Source organism: Bicyclus anynana, chromosome 13 (assembly GCF_947172395.1).
Source record: "Bicyclus anynana chromosome 13, ilBicAnyn1.1, whole genome shotgun sequence".
In the NCBI taxonomy this organism is placed as follows: domain Eukaryota; kingdom Metazoa; phylum Arthropoda; class Insecta; order Lepidoptera; family Nymphalidae; genus Bicyclus; species Bicyclus anynana.
Window position 1 is genome coordinate 6,574,101 of NC_069095.1, and position 10,673 is coordinate 6,584,773.

The following is a 10,673-nucleotide window of genomic DNA, read 5'->3' on the forward strand; positions in this document are numbered from 1 at the left end:
CTTCTTTTCCTATCTCCCTTGACCTCGCCAAAGTTTCCTGAACTGCCTGCATCCAGCGAATTACTGCGACTCGCTTGGTGTCTTTCCACCTGGTGGAAAACAGAATTCTTCTATTTTATATTATGTTTTCTTTTTCTTCTGATACTGATAGCCCAGTGGTGAACTCTACCTTCGATTTAAGGGACATAGTTTCGTATCGGGTTTGGGGCATGCACCTCAAGATTTTCAGTTATGTGGATTTTAATAAATTCAATTTCAAACGGTGAACGAAAAACACCGTGAGGAAACAGCATACCTGAGAATTTTCTTAATTATCTACGTGTGTAAAGTCTACCAATCAGCATTGGGCCAGCGACGTGGACTGGTATCCTGACTGTTAGTCCACTCATGTGAGAAGACTCGTGATCAACAGCGAGCCGGATATGGGTTGTTAATGATGTCTTATATCAGAAAATAGTGGTTATTGTATGTATCTTTGTTGTGCACCTATGTTTGAGTACACAGACACTTTAATACATTCTGCATAGATAGTGGTTAATTAAATGAGATTGATCACTATGGCTCAGATTTCGGTTGGGAGGATAATACAGATGCATGAATCCATACAAATATTATAAATGTAAGTCTGTCTGTCTGTTACCTTTTTAAAGCTAAACCACTGAACAGATTTTGATGAAATTTGGTATAGAAATAAATTGGATCTCAAAACAGTACTTAGGCTATTTTTTTTGGATCTCAAGCAATAAGTTCTGTTAACTTAGGCTATTTTTTATTTCAGATTCATGGTACTTGCGGGATATATAAAAATCAGAATATAAATGTTAGTCATGTTAGTAATCTATACTCCATACTAATATATAAAGCTGAAGAGTTTGTTTGTTTGTTTGATTGAACGCGCTAATCTTAGGAACTACTGGCCCGATTTGAAAAATTCTTTCAGTGTTCGATAGCCCATTTATCGAGGAAGGCTATATAGATATAGACTATAAATTATCCCCGTTTTCTTACGGGAACAGGAACCACGATATTTTTTAAGAACACTGATATTTTGTTAATAAATTCATCTTTATTTAGTAATTATGGCAGTCGAAGTGTACGAAACTTGCTCGTAGTAGGCTCTTAGCAAACTTTAGAAAATACAACGCTGTAACATTTATTTAAATAATAATTAAGCTTCGAGATTTCCTCTTCGTTTATAACAAGTTTGAAACTAATTTTGTGCCTATCTAACTTTAAGATATTATTAAATTTTCCATCAATATTTTAGTAAAAATAAAAAACAAATTTTACTAACACAACGATATTATTATTTTCACAAGCTTTTATACATTTATATATTATTTATATAATATATAAATGTATAAAAACGGGCGTTATTTGCCGTATGACTACTAGGGGGTCCACAGACTACAGGGGCCTCTTACGTGTAAAAACTAAAATTAATAAAATGCAACCCCAACTTATTCTGGTGCTTTCCGGAAAAAAAACATAAAAAAATGTCTATAGAGTTATGAATTACAAATAAATTTCTTTATTTCCATTTTAACACAAAACTACTGAACCGATTTTCATGAAAATTAAATGGGACCAATCTGGAAGTATACAGTATACTCTTTCAAACAAAAAAGATTTTTTAAAATTAGTTAAGAAATGACGAAATAGTAGTAACAAACATAAAAAAAACATACGCGTTGAATTAAAAACCTCCTCCTTTTTTGAAGTCGGTTAAAAATTAAAAAAGCGCAATCTAGAATGTAATAGAATTTTTTTGAGTCAGCTATTAATATTGTTGTGAGTACATTAGTACCAACAACGCGGGTATTCTGTTCTGTTCAATCTGTTTTATTCTCGGGTCAAGCGTGCCCCCTTTAGAAACATCCTAAAGCAAGCATTTTTGTTTATTTCGTGGGAAATCTTCACCGATAACTGATTAAAATTATTAACCAACGTGCTATTTGACATTGTCATTTTCGTAAACAATCGTTAATAACAAGTTTAAAACTAATTTTGTGCCTATCTAACTTTAAGATATTATTAAATTTTGCATCAATATTTTAGTAAAAACAAAAAACTAATTTTACTAACACAACGATATTATTATTTTCACAAGCTTTTATTTAGGGGGCGCTACCGCCTTACCAGCCGTATGAATAATAGGGGGTCCACGGACTACAGGGGCCTCTTACGTGTAAAAGCTAAAATTAATAAAATGCAATCCCTAATCCCACTTATTCTGGTGCTTCCCGGAAAAAAAAACGTAAAAAAATGTCTGTATTGAATTACAAATAAATTCCTTTATTTCCATTTTAACACAAAACTACTGAACCGATTTTCATGAAAATTAAATGGGACCAATATGGAAGTATACTCTTTTAAACAAAAAAAGAATTTTTAAAATTGGTTGAGAAATTACGAAGTTATGCAGTAACAAACATAAAAATAAATAAATAAAAAAAAAACATATGCGTCAAGTTAAGAACCTCCTCCTTTTTTTGAAGTCGGCTAAAAAATAAAAAAAAGCAATCTAGAATAGAATAGAAATGTTTTGACTCAGCTAATATTGTTGTGAGTACATCAATACCCACAACGCTACTAGCGTTGTGGGTATTGATGTACTTTATAGTAAAATACTTCTGTTCTGTTTTATTCACGGGTTAAGCGTGCGCCCAAATTTAGAAACATCCTAAAGCAATATGTTAATAATATTAATAATTGTAAATTATCCAAATATTGTATGATTTATTTTTTAAAAGAGCAACTGTTGAGTTTTTGCCGGCTCTTCTCAGCAGAACCTGCGTTCCGAACCGGTAGTAGAGTCTTTACAAATAGTCAAACCTGACGTTTCACAAGTGCTTTTAAAGTAACCCTAATTGAAATAAATTAATTTTGAATTTGAATTTGATGTTGTTGATGAACTTTTTCTACGATCCATTTTCATCGAGCAAGGTTTCAAATGCAACCTGTATTTACTACCGGCTACGAACATGTAACGAAATTTCGGGGTAGCTGCTAGATTTGTTGAACTTGCTGATTGAATTTCAACTTTGTAAAGCGGCGGTACACGTTTCCCTACGGTTACGGTTACGGTTAAAACTAAAATTAACTTAATTGAAGTTTTCCAAAAATAAACTTGGGGTTTATAGCTTGGCAACTACGTTTGTAACACTCCCGATGCTCCGCGCGGGCCAGGGGGCGAGTAGCGATGAATGAAAAACCCACGACTGATGCACTTCACGATTTCACACCCCTGCAGTCTATCCCCCCGTCGCCCGCATAGCATGGGAGGTGTCATCTGCCCAGACTATAGTAAATTATTTTTAATAGACGCCCAGCAGATTCACCAGCGTACTAAGCGTAGTAGCGTAGATATTTCCACGATAATTGTTTTACCTATTATCGTGGAAATCTTTGAGATTCTTGTCAGCTAAACAGCTTGTGTATTTTTTATAATTATTTTATTATAAAATTAAATTTAATATCCTGTTAATTCTTAGTTTTTATATGTACTAGTCTATGTATCACATTCTAGCAAATAGATATTTGATTTGATTTATGGTAATCTGAAACCTTTTTTGGAATTACCTACTTAATTATTTACATTTCGTCCCATCATTTCGTTCTGGGATAGCTTAGTGTCTTTGCCATAAGGGCTCTAGGGGCACTTCGGTTTCACGGTGGCTCCGAAACGTTGACATATACAAAAATAGAAGCTTAATTTAATGCCCTTATTTTCTTTTTTTATGAGTCCCTGTCTAGCTTAAGAGGACCCTGCCCTGAGATATATTATGATTGATGTTTGGCAATTTAATATTCTATGAATAGAGGTCTAAGTAGATATCTACTAAAACCTCCATTTCTCTTTAGAAGTTAGGCGTATAATTTGCTTTTCAAAGCCTATAATAACCATAGGTATTATTAAATTAGAATTGCCGAATACGCAAAAAACATACGCTGCTGCTTTAATTCTATAGTATGGTATGTGTTTTATACCGCTACCGCCCAAAAAATTTGTGTTAACTCTCACCCCCTATTTACTTTACAAGGGTAAAGAGTTAAATTTTTACCATACTTTCATGAAAACTTTCAATCCCTATTGTTAATTCTATGAGGCTGAGTTTTTGAAATTCTTGATGCTTATCATAATTTGTATTTTATGGTATTGCTAGTGTATTGGCTAACTTGTATATCTTCCACGTTATTCATCACCTAAGATCGCAATCAAGGGCTAACTTGTCAAAAACATATTTATGAACTAAAATTTTAATGTAATCACGTCTCAAAATAAATATGTTTTTTTTTCAATCTAGTAGAACGAAAATGAATTAGGTAGGTATGTAAGACTATTAAAAAAAGTATCAACTAGCCTATTGTCAAGCTTTATGCTTTATTAGGAGAAAAAAAATGTTTCTAATATATGGAAAAGAGGTTCCATTGAATTATTAAAATGAATAAAGTTTCCCAAAAACAATATTCAAAGCTAAAGACATCTTTAGGTTAGTAGCAATAAAAGTGAAGTTTACGGAGAGAAGTTTGATTTAATCTTTAATCAGTGGCACGCCAGACCGCTCGTAAATATTACGAAGGTTTATTTTATGGGTGGGTGAGTATTCGCTGAAATTTTGTGCTTGTTCATTTAACGCCACATTACGGTTAAAAAGAATTCCACGATAGGTTATTTCGAAAGGACTACGAGCCTGTTATAGCCAGACATACCACTTCATCTTATGAAGTAACTAGCGGACGCCTGCGACTTCGTCCGCGTGAAATTTAGTTTTTTGCAAATCCCTCGGAAACCTTTGATTTTTCCGGGATATTAACATATAAGCTACTTTTTAGTATGTTAATCCAGAGTAAAATCTATTTCCATTTCTAAAAGGACCGCCGGCCCATACAACGTCGACCCAGGGAACCCAGGTATAAAAATATATGGGTATGATAATATGATGTGTTAGTATGCACCTCCAACTTTTCAGTTATGTGCATTAAAAGAAATTAAAAATCACGTGTCTCTGTTAATTTTCCTAATTCTCTACATGTGTAAAGTTTGCCAATCCGCATTGGCTATTAGCCTAATCCCTCTCTCGAGAGGAGACTCGTGCTCAACAGTGAACTGAATATTGGTTGTTAATTAAGAATTGACGATCTGGTTCATCTGAAGCTACCATTGAAGGACTATTGGAAGGTAGCAGGGTCTATACCCTGCTATCTTCCAAAGCAATTACAGTCCAAAATCCATAGATGTTTTATGGTGAATCGTGTCTGGCAACCACAGGTTCTATCAGTAGGTATTTTGTCTGCAAAATGGTAAATGATGAGCTCGCTTTATAATGTGAAGTTCAGTTTCGTGAGGAATATAACATCGTAATTCTATTTGAAATGTTTTATTTAAGCCATCTTCGAACTTGAATGAGAACGTCTAATGCCATTGAGAGAGAAATAAGGTTCCAAATCTATTTAGTCATTGGACTGTATAAAATGGCACTTAAAGACGTACATACAAGTAACGAAGTAAAACATGAAGCACGTTCGGATAATTTACAGTTCTTTGTAAATGTACAACACATAAATGAAATCAGTATTATCCAAAAATATGTCTGTTGTTTCTATTAACATAAGACTTTCAACTAAAGTTGTCTAGCATGATTTATTATGGTATAATAATTGATTTAGGTATGATTTACTAATTGATTATCTACGAATTTATAGTTAACTGCCTCCTGAAATGGCAGAAACTCAAAATTAGTCTAATATAATATGTTCTTTCTGTACAACTTTTAAAAAAGCAGATTTTCATTTTAGGCTAGATGCCTAACACACAATATGAACACATTATATATTTTAGTTTTTCAAAGCACATTTATATGCTCATTATATCATATATAAAGCATATTTATCCAATGTATTTTGTAATACAAAATTAAAATTTATTACAAAATACATCTTTTCATTTGAAGTATTTCGAAGTAGATGCTACGTGGGTGGGCATTAAAGTAGTTAATCAGGTGGAAGCTTCTGAGAAAAGTTCTCGAACTTTGCTTTATATTATAGCATTATGCTCAATAGTTTATTGATCTTATATCAAACAAATGACAGACGAGGTAGGCATGACCGATTGAGGCTTGATTGTCGGCGATTTGTCATGCGACTGCTTGCGGCAATTATGGTATCGAGAAATTCCGTTTGAGACAGATTAATAACAATAATTTGGTCGGAGATAGAGAACTGTATTGATCTGTGCTGTGATGTAGGTATGTAGGTATGTAATTACTTGTATTGTAAGTATGAGGGGAGAGGAGATTTGGAGCTTAGAACCACCATTGTTTGTAATGCGGGTTGGTGGGTTTAGGGTCATAAAGTTTGGCTGTAATGATGACCGATCGGGCGGGACCGACGGCTAACATATTAAGAGTGTGCAATATGTAATTTGGTGGTTACAAATGGTTCTGGATCTCAGATTCTGGAGAAATTAGGAGCCTGATATTTGGGTAAATGATATTTCAAAGTGTTAGCTTCGTTATGACTATACAAAATACACAATTTGTAAAACATTTCTCGATGGTTTATTTTTTTGAAAAATACATGTTTTGGTCAAATTTTGCTTTCAATCTCAGGAAAAGCAAACTTATTTTCTCAAATTTTTGTTTTGTATACAAAATTAGGTATATATCTTGAACATGGCCATTTTGTTTTTCGTTATGTTGTTTAATTTACTTGCAATTAGGTAATAATGGTTTTGGCGCACACGTCATAAAATTTGCGTCGCGCGTCAATCGCTTCGTGCCTTTCACTCACGTGAAAGTCATAATTCGGCGTCTCGCTTGCGCTTCGAATTTTATCCATGTCGTACCGACGTGCTGCGCGCTCTTATGGGGATTGTACGTAACTTTTTCTCCCCGCGCACAGTTTCTCCTCCGCTAGATTTTTTTTTTTATTCTTTACAAGTTAGCCCTTGACTACAATCTCACCTGATGGTAAATGATGATGCAGTCTAAGATGGAAGCGGGCTAACTTGTTAGGAGGAGGATGAAAATCCACACCCCTTTCGGTTTCTACACGGCATCGTACCGGAACGCTAAATCGCTTGGCGGTACGTCTTTGCCGGTAGGGTGGTAACTAGCCACGGCCGAACCCTCCCACCAGCTAGACCTGGACAAATTAAGAAAATCTCAATCTGCCCAGCCGGGGATCGAACCCAGGACCTCCGTTTTGTATATCCACCGCGCATACCACTGCGCCACGGAGGCCGTCAACGTAACGTTGCGTAAAGATTTTTACGCAACGTCGCGACGACGCCGGTTACGATGTGCTTCCGTAGAAATTGCAGTATATTGACGATCAGCGGACACCCGCGATTTCGTCCGCGTAAAATCGATGTAAACTACCCCTACTTCAACCCCTATTTTACACCATTCTATTTATATTTTTGCAAGGCTAACGTCACTTAATTATTTTGCCTTCACGAAACCTCTTCACTAACACTTGAACTTTATGGTATGGTATTCAAGTTCAAATTGACTTTTAATTACTCTCTCATTTATTTATTACTTCTTTTTTTAATTTTTAACAATATAAGTATAAAATACAAAACATTATTAAAAATTTATAAAAAAAATTAACCCTCCCGCAGCGGGACATTTGAGTGTCCAAGCAACCGGTGGTTAGGGCTCCAGAATGACGGCCGCGTGGCGCAGTGGGTAGTGACCCTGCTTTCTGCGTCCACGGCCGTGGGTTCGATTCCCACAACTGGAAAATATTTGTGTGATGAACATGGGTTTTTTCCAGTGTCTGTGTATTTATAGATAAGTCTATAATGATCGATGGTGAAACACTGGAAATGGAGAGTTCCACAGTTTTCCTGGGAGTGACCTTGGATTGTAAACTTCAGTGGGGTGCTCATATAGAAAAACTGTCTGGTAAACTTAGCTCAGCGGCATTTGCCGTGAGAAAAATAAGACAGTTTACTGATGTTGATACAGCTAGGCTTGTTTATTTTGCGTACTTTCACAGCGTAATGTCTTACGGTATTTTATTGTGGGGCAAGGCTGCCGGTATACAATCTATATTTGTTCTTCAAAAAAGAGCAATTCGAGCAATATATCAATTAAAATCACGCGAGTCCCTTCGTCAAAAGTTTAAAGAAATAGGTATACTAACAGTAGCCTGTCAATATATATATAACAGTATAGTATATGTAAGACAAAATATTAATTTGTACAAACGAAAAGGAGATTTAAACCCACGTCTTACTAGACACGGGCATAAGTTAGTTATTTCTGCATATCGTCTCCAAAGAGTAAAAAAATCTTTTGTAGGTTTGGGTGTACTCTTCTATAATAAGATCCCCAAGACTGTGATGGACCTGCCAATGCATAGCTTTAAGCAATGTGTTAAAAAACATCTAATTAGTCGAGGGTACTACAACATTGATGAGTTCCTTAATGATAAAGATGCTTGGAGGTCGTTGGATCAGCTTCCACCTTCACACAGAAAGTAAAACTATAAAAAATGTAAACAGTAATTGTTATTAATTGTAAATTATAATACTGTATGACTTTTTCAAAAGAGCAACTGTTGAGTTTCTTGCCGGTATCTTCTCAGCAGAACCTGCCTTCCGAACCGGTGGTAGAATCTTTACAAATAGTCAACTGACGTGTCAAAAGTGCTTGTAAACTGAGCCTACTTGAAATAAATGATTTTTGATTTGATTTGATTTGATATAAGTATTGTATATTATTATAGAGTGAGGAACCTCCTCACAATACGCGCCGTCTCAAGAATCACTGCCTTAATTACTTATTATTACGAATCGTTTGTATAAGAGTATATAAAAATGTTGTTATTAGACTTCTTTTTTATTTTGTTTTTTAATATGCATTATTTAAAAAAAAAAACCGTGATAGCCCAGTGGATTTGACCCCTGCTTCTGATTCCGGAGGGTGTGGGTTCGAATCCGGTCCGCGGCATGCACGTCCAACTTTACAGTTGTGTCCACATTTTACATTTTACATACGTAATATGTGAACATTCGAATTATGTTCCAAAAGACTCGATTATTTTTAAGACTGTTTTTAGGCTAAAAGACCTCTTTAGTGTCGAGTCTAACTCTATTTATGGAGTTTTCAAAACTTCGTTTTCAAAACTTCGAGCCCTAATATAAGATTAGCTTTTATATAAGGCTCGCTTCTTTTCATAAAGGCTAAAAGCACGGGGGTATAACACAACAACTTGACTCCGTGGCAAAAAAAAAAATCACAGATTTCTTAGACGAAAGGACAGCTCAATATTTCACAACACGACCAAGGAGTCGAACCCAGGACCTTATAATCTGAAGTCACAAGGTCAACTGGACCAACTCTTAATAATATACTATTTAAAGAAATTATTTTATTGTCTTTGGTTTTGGGATAATTGCACATATGCTCAAAACGGTTTTAAGTTTTATGAAAAAATAAAGTGATATTGTAATTGGTTTGGTTATTATTCATTACTTGTTCCCATATTTTTTGTCACAAATGGCCGCCACAGGTTCGGGTCTACTGGGCCTTAGGGTAAATCCGCCACTGGCTATAAAAAATAAGTTAAAAAGAAAACTCACACTTTAGCTTTACATGTTTCGTTTAAAATGCAGCGAATTTTCCCTGGATTGAGTCATTAGTTGTGTAAACTAGGTGGCAAATACAGTAATTAAACAACAAATGTAGAATCTGTTGCCAGCGTGGCCCACAATGTATTTGGCTGGTTTATTTAACATCAATTTAACGCTCAGTGGCGTAGCTACCGCCGTATCAAAGATACGGGGCCTGCAGGGGCCCCTTACGTGTGAAAGCAAAACTAACTTCAGAAATACTCAATCAGCACGGCAGACTAAGATAAGGAAGGTGATTTGATAGCTATAAGAAATGCATTTTGAAAATCTGACAATTTGAGCGTAACGTAATGGAATGGGAGGGTTCCAAAGTTCCAAAATAAAACCCTTATAGTTATATTTTTGTTATCGAGCCACGAGCGCGGTTAATTTTTTACTTATTTTGAATGAAATAATCTCCTAAATAATCGCTCATGTGTTCTGATGATTTCAGTAAGCCAAAGTAATAAAAATTGTCTTTAAAGTCTGTAGTTTTTTTCCCCACCGCTAAAAGCGAAACAAGTATATAACCATTTATTCTCTCTATCATATAAAATCGATTCCAAACACGCTGTAGTAACTGCAAATTTAGCATTCCGGGCTCCCTGGGATGCTAAATATTTATTTTAGGCGAGTATTTTTGTTTCTTTTGTAAGAAATCTTTACCCTTCATTTCATTATTCATACACCACTGGCTTGACGGAATTGATTGCTTTGGAATTATTCAATCCATCAATGATTGGGCATTATATTTTTTAGAACGCGGTATTCAACATGTGTCAAGTTATAATTAAAGTTAAAATATTTAGAAGTATCTATGTAAATTTAACGCGCCACCAAAATAATAATTTATTTCGCTTAGGTACCATCATTCATAACTTAATAAATAATTATAATATTAATTATTTAATTAAATCATTAATTAATTTAATTAATGATTGAATTTATTGAATTAATATATACAAAATCTAAGTTTTTGATTGTATTACTGCTTAAAATATTGTAAGCTATGTACGAGAAGAGATCTGGCCGTTGTAACACGAATTCT